A 13,472-nucleotide genomic window follows, 5' to 3' on the forward strand; every position below is an offset into this window, starting at 1 on the left:
TATTTGTCAATGAAAAATTAATCCAGTTCAATGGAATTTGCTTAGCCATTATACAATCAATGGAAACTCATTTCATTTTAGTTCTTTGCTCCCACACAAAAAATGCTATAATAAATACTGTGGCATAGGTGAGAACTTTCAATCTTCAAAATGGATACAGAGCAGTTGAAGGTTGTGGTAATAATGTTTCCTAGGAACCACCTTCTTACATAATATGACTGCCTTCGCCAAGCAATTCTAGTCATCCTTTTTTTAGATTGCAGTTTTGCCCCTTTCCTTAACCCTATACCACACACCCATTTCTACCCCTGTCCCATATCACCTCTGTCACATCCTGTACACACAGCCACTTCTTTCTGCTTCTTTTTGTATTCCACTGTCACTTATTTTAACATCGATCATTAAGTCAGTAAATATTTATTAAGCACCTACTCTGTGCTAGGCACTGAACCAAACACTAGGGATACAAAAAGAGGCTAAAGAAACTCTCTGTCCACTCCAAAAGACTCATGATGGAAAATACCATCCACACACAGAGAAAAGAGTTACAGAGTCTGAATGCAAACTGAAGCAAAGTATTTGCTCTCTCTTTTGTTTTGTTTCTTCTTTCTTGTGGTTCAATCCACTCGTTATGATTCTTCTTTGAAACATGACTAATGTGAAAATATGTTTAATGTGAATGTATATGTAGAGCCTATATGCCTGCTGTCTTGGGGAGGGGGAAGGAGAAGGAGGGGGAGAAAAATTCGGAACTCAAAAACTTGAGGAAATGAATGTTGTAAACCAAAAATAAATAAAAGAAAAAAAAAGAAAGTCCCTGTCCTCAAGGAGCTTACAATCAAATGGGGAAAACAATAGGCAAACAATTATATGCAAACAAGCTACATATAAGATAAATAGAGGGAAGGCATTAGAATGAAGAGATTGGGAAAGGTTTCCTGTAAACAATGGGATTTTAGTTGGTACTTAAGGAAGCTAGAGGAGGCAATAGGCAGAGATGAGGAAGGAGAACATTCCAGGCACGGGGAACAGCTAGAAAAAATACCCAGAACCAAGAGATGGAGTTTCTTCTTTGAGGAACAGCAAGGAGGCCAGTATCACTGCATCGAAGAGGTGGCAGGGAGTAAAGTGTAAGAAGACTGGAAAGGGACAAGGGGACTTGGTTATGAGATGATGAGGGTCTGTACTTTTGTTTTTTGTCCTTCAATCTCAAAAAGGACCAATAAAATTATGAGGGTGATATTTTGATTTGCACATGAATTAGATTTAAGTGATGCAGAGCTGAGCTAACTCATCAGACTCATTCTGTCCTCCAGGGTCAATCAAATGCAGTGTTGAGACAAAAGTCAAGGTGACTGGTGATGGCCCAGGATGTAGTGGGTGATCTTGGTCTTTTTAAATTAAGTTCTTTCCCAATTCTCATTTTTTTCCAAGACAGTACCCATTTAATAACTCTCAATTGAAAGAAGGCAGAACAGGAAGCAATGGATGGAAGCCTATTTTGGTGTACCGAGAGCAAGTAAGACACGCCACAGAGTATGAGTTTTAAATGGAGAATTTATTACTGGTGTCCGTTCCGGGGCATAAGCAGCCCAAATCAGAACGGCCACGAATTTGGCTGAAGGAGTCATATTTATACAGAAATCAAGGTGCAGTGGTTGATTATCTCTTGAAACTTACATATGTTATTTTAGCAGACCCGGCAAGCCTGTGTTACCTCACTTTTATGGCCATGATAAAAGAAGAGGAACTTCCTTAATGGAATAGATTGCAAATACAACAAATCATAAAGCTGACAAAGTATCAACTGAAATTACAACCCAGGATCTCTGTGTCCAATTTGCCATTAACATTCCACAACATAGTATATGTTCATAAAATATCAGGATAAGGAAAAGTCACGTAATTCAAGATAATGTCTGGGGCTAAGGTTTTCACCCATCCATAGACAGACCAAGGGATGCTCCATCTGGGTTTGTTGACATAAGATAAAGACATCTCTGAGCCTACTCAGGGAACAAAGAGACTGTTAGGGTCAGGCTTTCCTTTTGGTTAATTAGTTGACATTCCTTAAAGCAGTCACGGGGCCCAGGGACATTTGCTGAACACCAAATGGCAACATCTAAGTCCATTTTTTCTTATGCAAACTGGGGTTTTTATCAGGGGCTGGGGGCAGGATCTTCTTAGCAATAGTACCACAATTTATTGCCTTTAAGATGAGATATAAATTATGCTGACTTTTTAAGCCATTTACCACCTGGCTCCAACCTGCCTTTCCAACCTTATTATACATTACTCTCTTTTCTGCATTCTATGGTGCGTTCAAATTTTTCTTATTGCTGTTGCTTATATATAGCACTTCAAATCTCATTTTTCTCATGGAATCCTTGGTTTCTCTGAAATCCTGCCCAAGTACCACCTCCTATGGGAAGTCTTTCCTGATTCTCCCAGTGGCCAGTGCATTCTATTCCCTAAATTTACCTTTCTTTCATTTTCTGTAATTATTTATGTGTTTCTACCAGTGGAAGGTAAACTCCTTGAGGGCAGGGACTTTCATTTTTTCTTTGTGTCCCATGAGACTACAGAGTTCCTAGCACATAGTAGGTTCTTAATAAATTCCTGTTGATACATCAAATAAGGATTCAAAAGACCTGAGGTCTAATCTCATGTCTATGTGACTTTAGCCAAATTTGCCTGAATCTCAATCTTCTAATATATAAAATGTGATAATATCTACCTTGCCTACCAGCTGTTTTATTATGAGAATCAGATGCAATAATCTATAGGCAGGTACCTTGTAAATGATAAATGATAACTTTATATAGCATGAATACAGATTTCTCTTGGCCTCAGTTTCTTCAACTATGAAATAAAGGTGTGAACTCAATCTATGATCCTGTGATCCTCCCGGGGAAAAGACATAGTATGTTCTTGAAACAGCTTGGTATCAGCATAAGAAAGTATATAATTATGCTCCCCCCAAAAGAGTGATACAACCAACATATGCTATCGGAGTTCAGGAAGGGAGATCAATGTGGACCTCTTGTAGTCTTTTGGGAAAGAAGTTTAAGTTTGATCTTATAAGATTTTTAGGTGGAGGAGAAAAGAGCATTCTAGGATAAGAAGGACCATGAGGCAACATGGTACAGTGGAAAAAGTGCTGGGACCCCCTAGAGCCACAGGGAATGGAATCATGTCTTGACTCTGCCACTGCCTGTGTGACCTTGGTGACATTATTTAACCTCTCTGGGCTTCAATTTCCTGATCGGTAACATAGTACCTTGAAGATCCTTGTTGTTGTCCAGCTGTTTTCTCAGTCATATCCTATTCTTCATCACCCCATTTTGGGGTTTTCTTGGCAAAGATATTTGAGAGGTTTGCCATTTCCTTCTCCAGATCATTTTACAGATGAGGAAACTGAGGAAACAGGGTTAAGTGACTTCCCAGAGTCACACAGCTAGTGAGTGTGTGAGGTCAGATTTGAACTCAAGAGGGTGAGTCTTCCTGACTCCAGGCCTAGCACTTCTTTCAACTGCCACCTAGCTGCCTCCACAAGATCCTTCTGGGTTCAAATAAATGATTCTATCACCTTATGAACATGAGCAGAAATCAAGGAGATGCGCAAAGATGTTTCATGTTACTTTCCCTCACATAGTCTGTATCCCAGCCAAACTGGTCTATGCCTTATACATGACATTCCATTTTCCACTTCTATATCTTTGCACAGGCTGTTCTCCATATTTGAAATGCCTTACTTCCTTAACTCTAAGCCTTGGGATCACTAATTGCTTTCAAAATTCAGCTTGTGTATGACCCTTTTAGAAAAAACCTTTGCTGATTCTCTCTTCTTCCCAGCTAGACACTGGTGTCTAGCAAAGTGCTTTGATCATATTAGGCATTTAATAAATGCTTGCTGAATTGAGTCATTCACTTCAACAAATGTTTGTTGAACACATGTTATGTGTAGAGCCCTGCTAGGTCCTAAGGGATATACAAAATTTAGATGGGACACAGAATTTCAGAGTTGAAGGGACGTCAGTACCCACCGTCTAATCCAACCCATACCCAAAAAAGAATCCTCTCTCCAACATTACTCCAACAAATAGCCATCCAACCTTTGCTTTGAAGAACTCCGCTGAAGCGGAACACACTTTCTTCTTAGGGAGCCTATTTCACTTTTGTATAGTTCTGATTGTTTCAAAATTTTTCCTTATACTGAGCTAAAAATATGTTTCTTTGAGAGCCTATACTAGAGTGGTATCAGTGTCAGGGTCAGAGAAGAAGAGTATTCAAGAGATGTTGCAAAAGTGAAATCAGTTGGCCTTGGCAAAAAATTGGCTTGTAGGTGGTGAAGGGGGGCGGGCAGAGATAGTGTGGAGTCAAGGATGACTCCTAGGTTGTGAGTCTGAGGGGCTGGAAGGATAGTGATACCTTTGACAGTAATAGGGAGGGAGGGCAGGTTTAAGGGGAAAGATGAATTCTGCTTTGGACATGTTGATTTTAAGATATCTACTGGATATCAATTTTATTTTCTGTGAAAAGAAAGGGATGGACTAGATGACATTTCAGTTCCCTTCCAGCTCAAAATTTGTGATCCTAGGAAATCCATTGGAGACACTAAATGGTAAAAAGATCTAATCCAGCACAAAATCAAAGTGATTAAGCCAATCCTGATACCATTTCTCTGCCCTACAGTAAGCTTTGTGTATATGCTTATTAAAAAGAGAGATGAGAAGAGAAGACAAATGTTCTGACTATGAGCCTGCTGGGTTCTTTCCATCTTCTTCTGTGTGTGACATGTCCCCTGAGGGAAGACTGAAAGGGGTGTGGCTGGGTGTCTTCCATCTGCCCCAGAGTAGAAACTTTGTGCCAGTACAAAGCAACTTCCACCTATTACTGCCAGACCAATCTCCCAACTGAGATATAGAAAACCTCTGGTGCATTGAAGAGCAACCTTCCCTTTGACCTCAAGTTTTCTATCTCCTGCTGTACCTTTCCCTTGAGGGAAGAGGAAGACAAAAGTTTGTAGAGAACAGGACTTCTTTCTCCTGCTGTGCAGGTTGCACATTCATCTCTTGCTGCGACCATTCCCTGCTTAATCTCCACCCTTCGAAATAAAGAAGAGTTAGAGAAGCAGGGCTTCCTATCTGATTGTCTTACACTACACTTGCCTACAGCCTTATTTCCAACTTACTTTGCAAAGAGGAGCGGTACCCTCCACTCAATGATGAACATTCTTCTATTTGGCCATACCTTTCACATCCTGGTGATTCCAAACCCCTGTAGGTCATATTCCAATTCCCATCCTCCCTACCTGATTCCTTATTTCTAACTCCCTTATCCCTCCTGCCCTAAAATTTCAACCAAAATCACCTACCTAGCCCTTGAACTGTGCTCTGTGGAATGCTTGTTCTATAGGTAACAAACTTCTCTTTGTCCTAAATATTTTTTCCTCTCCCACTGCCTCCATTTACTAGCTATTACTGAAACCTAACTCCCTCCAGATGACACAACCTCCCTGGCCATTCATTTCAGTACTAGGTGCACTTTCACTCATTCTCCTCAGCCCACTGGTTGTGAGTTGGAATATTCCTTGCTCCCTATTGCTATATTCGGGTTCTCCCATATATCCCATCTCCTTCTTTGAGGTTCATGCTATTAATATCAACCACACAATCAAAATCCGATAGGTGTTGTCTACAAACCTCCAGGTTCTTCCTCAATGAGTTCTGTACGTGGCTCAAAGTTTTTTTCTCCTCTCTAACTTCTGCTCTCATACTAGAGGATTGCCAAATATATATTGATTCTCCTTCAAACACTCTAACCACTTAGATTCTAAGCCTTCCTATGAGCTATTCTTCAACTTCACCTCTGCCACACACAAAGGTGGTCATAGCCTTGATCCTGCCGTCACTCACAAATATAACACTTCCACATTCAATAATTCCCCAATACCCTTATTTGACCATAATCTTTTTACTTTTCACCTCTCCCTCTATCTTCTCATGCAAACCTCACTCTTGTCTATACTCTGTCCTCCATTGTCTTGATCCTTCTTTCCCAGGCCATTTTTCTTGCGCTTTGTTCAGTTGTTTTTTCAGTTGTGTCCAGCTCTTCCTGACCCCATTTGGATTTTTTTGGCAGAGATAATGGAGTCGTTTGCCATTTGCTTCTCCAACTCATTCTATAGATGAGAAAACTGAGACAAACAGGGTTAAAGGACTAGCCTAGGGTCATATAGCTACTGTGGTTGGATTTTTTACTCAGGAAGATGAGTCTTCCTGACTCTAGACCCAGCATTCTATTCACTTTGCTACCTAGCTGCTCTTCACAGTATATCATGCTGTACCAAAGTGAAACAACAGGCCTAGGTTAGAATGTTTGTCATGGAGAAGAACCATGTCCACTTGGAGAAAAAAAACATGGGATACTTGGGTCAGAAACATAACAGAAGCATGGGTAAGCACCTGAAATGGAGAAAAAAAAATCTGTATATTGCTAGAAAATCTTAATGCTTTTAGACTTGTATCAAGTCTAAATACTTCAAAAATTGATACCTCACCACACAGTGAACTTTTTGTTGACTATCCCAAAAAAAGAAAGGAGGACACCAAACTCTTACCATTCTGGAGTGGTGAGTTACCTTGGAAACTGTGGTCTTTTCACATGAGCCTCAATAATTTTTATGTTAAATTCATGTCCATACACTATAATATCTTTGTGTATTGATGGACAGTGGAACTAAGGTTTTTTTGGGGGAAAGACTTTGAAACTACTGGGTTTTTGTTTGTTTGTTTTTTACTTTGAAATTTCTTTAAAATTTTTTATTTAAACCCCAAAAAGGAAAACACAAAAAAGGATCATCATATATAAATCTATTAGTCTCTATTTTACATCACTTTTTTAAAGTATATAATAAATTCTATGTTACTTTTGTGCTTCCCCCTTCCCAAACTTTGTTGTCTTCTCCGCATTTAAAAATGTCTCACCAACTCTATTTTGGGGCACCGGTATATTTTACCTTCCTCTCATTTTCTACCTCCCTTCCTGTGTATGTGTGTCTGGGGTGGGGCATGGAGGGACTTAAAACACCCAAACAGTATCAAACAAAAGGAATCCATGTAATTGCCATGTCTATCACCTCTTTGACAGGACATATGTTAAGGTCACATGTTTTATCTTAATTCCTTTAGAAACATAGTTTTGTCAATGCATCAATAAGCATTCTTAAATTTTTCAAGTTGAATTTTTTTCATTGTTGTCTCTGTATAAGCTGATCCCTTCATTCTCCTCAATTTAATCTCAATCAATTCATACCAATCAGGATCCTCTGCAACCACCTCTTTTATCAAAATATTCTAGCTTTCCTTTGTATTTGCATTTCTAAGTTCTTTCTCACTTCTGCTCTTTTCATCACTAATGCTTGAAAGTCCTCTCGATTAAAAGTCCATTTTTTTTGCCTTGTAGAATTATACTCCCCTTTCCAGGCTGTTATTCTTGGCCACAAGCCTCTCTTTTTATTGCCTTTTCAAATGGTGTATTCAAAGATTTCTTCTTATTCTTAATGGAAGTTGACTGGTCCTGTCTGATTCTGAATATGGTTCTTCTTTCTATATATTTGTAGTATTTTTTCTTGGATAGGGAAGCTATGGATTTGGGGTCTGGTATTCCTGTTACTTTTCCCTTTTGGCATATCTTTGAAGAGGTTGCTGATGATTTATTTATGTCCTCACATTGCCTCTGTTTCTAATGGAACTGGAAGTTCACATTTATGATGAAATAAAGAGGCAGCTGGCATACCTAGGTGGTGCAGTAGATAGAGCGCTGGGCCTGGGGTCAGGAAGACTCATCTTCAAACCTGGCCTTAGATACTTACTAACTGTGTGACCCTGGGCAAGTCACTTAACCCTGCCTCAGTTCTTCATCTGTAAAATGAGCTGGAGAAGGAAATGGAAAAACCATTCCAGTATTTTTGTGAAGAAAACTTCAAATTGGGTCACAAAGAGTCAAAAACAACTGAACTACAACAACGACAACCACCTAAGGTTATCATAAGGATCGAATGAAATAATATTTGTAAAGCACTTAGCACAGTGCCTGGCACATAGCAGGTACTTAATAAATACTTATTCCCTTTCCTCCCCTTTCTAGCTGCCTTATGAATAAAATATTTCTGTGTGTTTTATTAGAAGTTCAGGGATTCCATTATTTGAATAATGTTTGCCAATTTCTCTTCTAAGCAATTTATTCTCTCTCCAATTCTTTCCTTTAAACATTAATTTCATTTTCTTTATTCTTCGCTTCATTTTTTCTAGGAATTCATGTAGTCCTTTTGGAAAATGCATTTTCCTTTAGGTTTCCATTCCAAGATTTTCTCTCCTTTTACAACGAAGTTTCTTGCTTTTATAGGATCTTACTGTATTTCTTTGTTTTGTCTTTCTGGATGCATATACACACATGCCCACATATGTATGTGTGTATGAATGTATGTATATACATATATATATATATGTGCATGAACACATACATATACATATTTCTTTATTTGAAGAGGGAACTTTGGATATTTGCTATAGGGTATCTTTTTGGAGTTGCAGGAGGTAATAATTTTATTCTTTCCATCATTACTTTTTTTTTTGCTCACTGGTTTCAATATATCTGGGAAGTTTTCATTTACAATTTCTTGAAATATAGTATTTAGGCTTTTTTAAAAATGTATTTTGTTTTATTTCATTTCATTTTTAGGGCAGGAATATCTTTGTAATTTCAGGGATGGCTTTAAGGAAATCAAATTATTATTAGACTCTCTTCACTCAACTTTTTTTCCAGGTCAGCTATTTTAAAATATAATATATGCAGTGTAAATGGAAAGTTGTCACAGAGTAAAGTCACTACAGGGATGGTGGGATAGGGGAGACTAGGAAAGGGACCTTGCGGAAGCTGAAATTTAAGCTGAGACTTGAAAGAGGAAGTAATCAGAAGTGAAGAAGGATTTCAGGTATGGGGGACAACCAGCAAAAAAGCAAGGAGTTGGGAGATAGAGTGTCATCTTCAAGAAACAGCAGGTTTGACCATATAAATGGATCATAGAGTAACTGCGAGGGAGTAGAGTAAGAGGACTGGGAAGAGGACTAGAGAGATTAAAGAGTCTGGTTGGGAAAGGTTTTAAATGCCAAACAAAGCACTTTGGTACTGCAGGTGAAATATAGCCAAGGGTTTTTATTGACCAGAGGAATGACATGGTCAGACCTGAGATTTAAGAAATTCACTTTGGCAGCTGGGCAATCTTACATATTAGAGCTGGAAGAAAAAAAACAAGATCACCAATTCTTTTCCCTATATTAGGCAAGGGAAGTACCTATATACCCACTCGACCAATGAAACCATAGAGGTTGAATCAGCACTGACTTCTTGCTAAGCATGGTGTAGATAAAGAAAAGCAAAAACCTTGTCCCAGCCATCAAAGAGCTCGTATTCTAATAGGAAAGACACTATGCAAATAATAATGGAAATTACTTTGAAAGCAAAGGCACTAGTAGTCTGGGTTGGGATGTCATATTGGGAATGAGGAAAATCTTATTGCAAAAGGTGGGAACTGATAACTGAAGGATGCCAGCAAAGTCAGGAGTCAAAGGTGAAGAAAGAGAGCATTCCAGGGATGAGAAGCAGCCAAGTGAACATGAACAGTCAGGGGATGTTATGGCAGGAACTGGAAGCAGGGCAGGGTAACTGTAGATTATGTGAAGGAGAGTAATAAACTAGAAGTACAGTTGTTAACAGGTTTGATTACCAAGCCAAGTGTTTTGTGTTTAATCCTAGAGGTAATAAAGAGACACTTTTATATACTGAGTAAGGAGTTGACAGGGTCAGACCTGGTATTTAAGAAACTTAACTTGGCATCAGTGTATACATGTAACATGTAATACATATTAAGGCTTAAAGAACACAAAAAAACCCACAAGAGATTATTAGTCACAGTACCCACATCACCTTGGACAGTGGAACTAAGGTTTTTTTGGGGGAAAGACTTTGAAACTGCTGGAAAGGGCAAGGTAGGCATTGACATGTTCATTTGATCCATAGCACCTTTGGGTCAGAGAGCTTAAATGATTTTTCCAAAATTAGGATCATGTAAGATTACAAGGCATGGCCTAAAAAACAGGTTTCCTAACTGAATTTCAAGATGAGTTAGCAAAATAACACAGAAACTCTTCAGAAGGTATGAGCTCACTGTTACCAAGCAGTTACCAAACAGGAGGATGAAGGTGAAACAGTTTTTAAAACCAACAGAAAATGATAGAGCTCATTATATCAGGCGCTCTATCTTTAGATAAGTCAGACATCTTAGTACTATTATATTGTAAAGAACTTGAGGGGAAAGTTATCTTTGTTAACCCATGATCTAGCACAGTGCCTTTGTTATCTTAGTTTTACTGAATCTGTAATCTCTTTGATGAAGATTGTCCCTGAAGAGGTACAGATTGTAACTTACCAATGTCTTCTCCCTCCATTAGTCAGTCAGTAAGTCAACAAGAAATTATTTTTTTGCTGGGCTCTGAGCTAAGAATTAGAGACAGAAAGAAAAGCAAAAATCCATTTCCTACCTTTAAAGAGTTCACATCCAAAAAAGAGGATACAATATGTGAATAATTATGTGATGTATGTGTGCACATACATACATTTACATAAGTATATATATTTATATATACAGATATTTAATAATTGTAGTAATTTATATGTATGCATATACATTTGTATAAATATACACATGTGTATATATATACACATATTTATGTGGATGTGTATATGAAAGATAATCTCAAATGAAAGAACTGGCAGTGGTGACAGGGATGAGAAATGCTTCTTTTAGAAGGTGAGATTTGAGTGGAGTCCTGAAAAAGGATGCTGGGAGGAAGTGAAGCGAGAGAACATCTGGGAGAATGGGGACAACAAATATAAAGGTACAAATTAGGTAGATGATATCTCCAGTGGCAAGAATTATAAGCAGATCAGTAATGGTAGATTATGGAGTATATGGAAAGGAACAAAACTCAAAAAGACTGGAAAGGCAGGAAGGAACTAGGTTGTAAAGGGCCTTAAATGTGTAATAGAATGTTTTGTATTTGATCCTGGGGATAATTGGGGAACTAAGGAAATTTATTGAATAGGAGGATTTTAAATAGGATTTGTGACTTGGGAAAATAACTGTGGCATCTGGATTTTCTTACATATTCAAATTGGAGGAAGCGAAATCAAGAAATCACCTGGTTTGGACAAAGAAGGCATGGGCATATCCATTTATTCAATGAGACCAATTAGGACTAGATTCCTTAAATTATTTGTCCAACATTATACTGCTGGATCTAGATGCCAGGTCTTCTGACTCAATCTATTTTCTATTGAAAATTTTATTAATGTTTTACTTTTAAAGTACAAACATTTACAAATTACTTCAATTTCCTAAGAGGTCTCTTATACAAAGTAAATAATTAAGCAAAATGAATAATATAGTGACTTCACCTGAAAGTACATTAAATATTCCTTATCTATAGCACTCTCAACTTTCCATTCAAAAAATGAACAGAACTCTGTATTTTCTGTCCCCTCCAAACTAGTTACACTGTAAAAAGAAAAGAGAAATTAATTTCTTGCAGTATGTGGAAGCAAGCAAAACAAAACCACTCTATATCTGTATACACACACATACACATACATATGCACATATGTCTCATTGTACACCCTAAATCCATCATCCCTCTTCTGTCATGGATGGTATCATCAGTTTTCTGAAATCATAAGTGGTCATTGTATTGATCAGTTTTTAGAGCTTTCAAAGTTGTTTGTTTTTACATTGTCGTTTTATAAATTATTCTCTGGTTCTACTCATTTCATTCTTCCTTATTTTATAAAAAGTCCTCAAAATAGTTCTTCCATGAGTTAACAAAGTGAGGTGGGTACTCTTCAATAGTCTCATTCCCCATCCAAATCCACTCCCTGGAAGCTCTCTGCATTCACACTTCTAGTAGGTGTGATCTCACTGTGACTAATATGTGAACCAAACGGTGGGAGGAGTTCCCTCCTCTTCCAAAAATAAACGTTAAGACAAACTAAGCAAAGGATTTTTGACTTGCAGGACTCCCATGAAGTAACACAGGTTTTGGAGGTAGGAGAAATCTCCTGAGTTTATCACATGCAGCCCATAGTCTTTAGTTATCGCATACCATACTACTAAGAGACTTCCAAAGGAACTTGAGATCAGGGACATCTTTGTAATTCCAGCACAGTGCCTTTCATGTAGTAGTGTCAGTGAATCATGAAACTTTTCAGTTCTATCTCCCCCTCTCTCCCCTTCCCCACCCACTGATTGCTAACTTTTAGACTCATGCCCGTGGCCTGAATATATCTCACAGACTAGACATCCAATGGCAAGTGGCCTGGGGAGAGGAGTTTCAATTAAAGAGAGCTGGAGTGGGACCTTTCGAGTCACATTTTCTGATGTCTGAGTTCATTCCCCAATCATATCTGATACTTTCACATAGGTGGCTTTGATTTCACACTTGCATGATAAATAAATCAATAAAACAACAAAGAGTCAATATCAGAGCTATTAATTCTTATAGGAAGCAATTGTTTTAACTTTTTAAAAATTTCAGTTCATGTTAAATCAAGTCTACTGGGACACAAAAAGTTTTACTTAACTGTTTCATCTCATTGATTAATTTTCATTCCACATTTGGGGACAGTCTGCCAATGTCTACTTTGTGATTTTAAAAGAAGTCCCTGGTTCTCTGTGGACCTAACAGATCATATAAAACCCGAAACTTAACATGAATAACAGTGATTATCCTTAGGCTCATGTTCTCCGAAGCCTATCAAGATGAGCAGTTATTTACATGCTATATGTTTACAGTTTGACTTGTCAGATGAATGCCTGCTATAATCTTGTGTAAGTCAAAGGTTTTCTTATTGTTACTTCCTTTTTATGTACAGTAGGGTGACCACTCTATACTAGGTAATTTGCAGAATATACGCATAAGATCACAGGTTTTGACCCACTAAAGAAACATAAAATGCAAAAATCAAATGGACTCCATGGGTAGGAGAGAGGGCAGAGATTGAAGACTTAGGGAGAAGACAGAGAAATCTCATCCCCTTTTCCCTCCCATCACCAGTTGAAGAATTGGGCCAATTGGGAGTCACAAGAGGCAGTCAGACAATTAGACCCATGAATAAATAAATAGAGGTACTGCATCTTTCTCCACCCCCAGAACACTGTCCATCACTTGACTTGAAGAAGAAAAGGAACCTATAACAGAGTGATATGACACATTTTAGTAGAGATTGGCAAAAAGGGGAGGGGAAGAGATGGCATTGTGATAGGATTCAGAGGATCCCAGATTCTCTGCAAACACTCCATCGGACCTTAGAGAGGCATCATTCTACTAGACCATAGAAAGAATCCCCTCCAAACT

This window comes from Trichosurus vulpecula, chromosome 3 (genome assembly GCF_011100635.1).
Source record: "Trichosurus vulpecula isolate mTriVul1 chromosome 3, mTriVul1.pri, whole genome shotgun sequence".
NCBI classification, from domain to species: Eukaryota; Metazoa; Chordata; class Mammalia; order Diprotodontia; family Phalangeridae; genus Trichosurus; species Trichosurus vulpecula.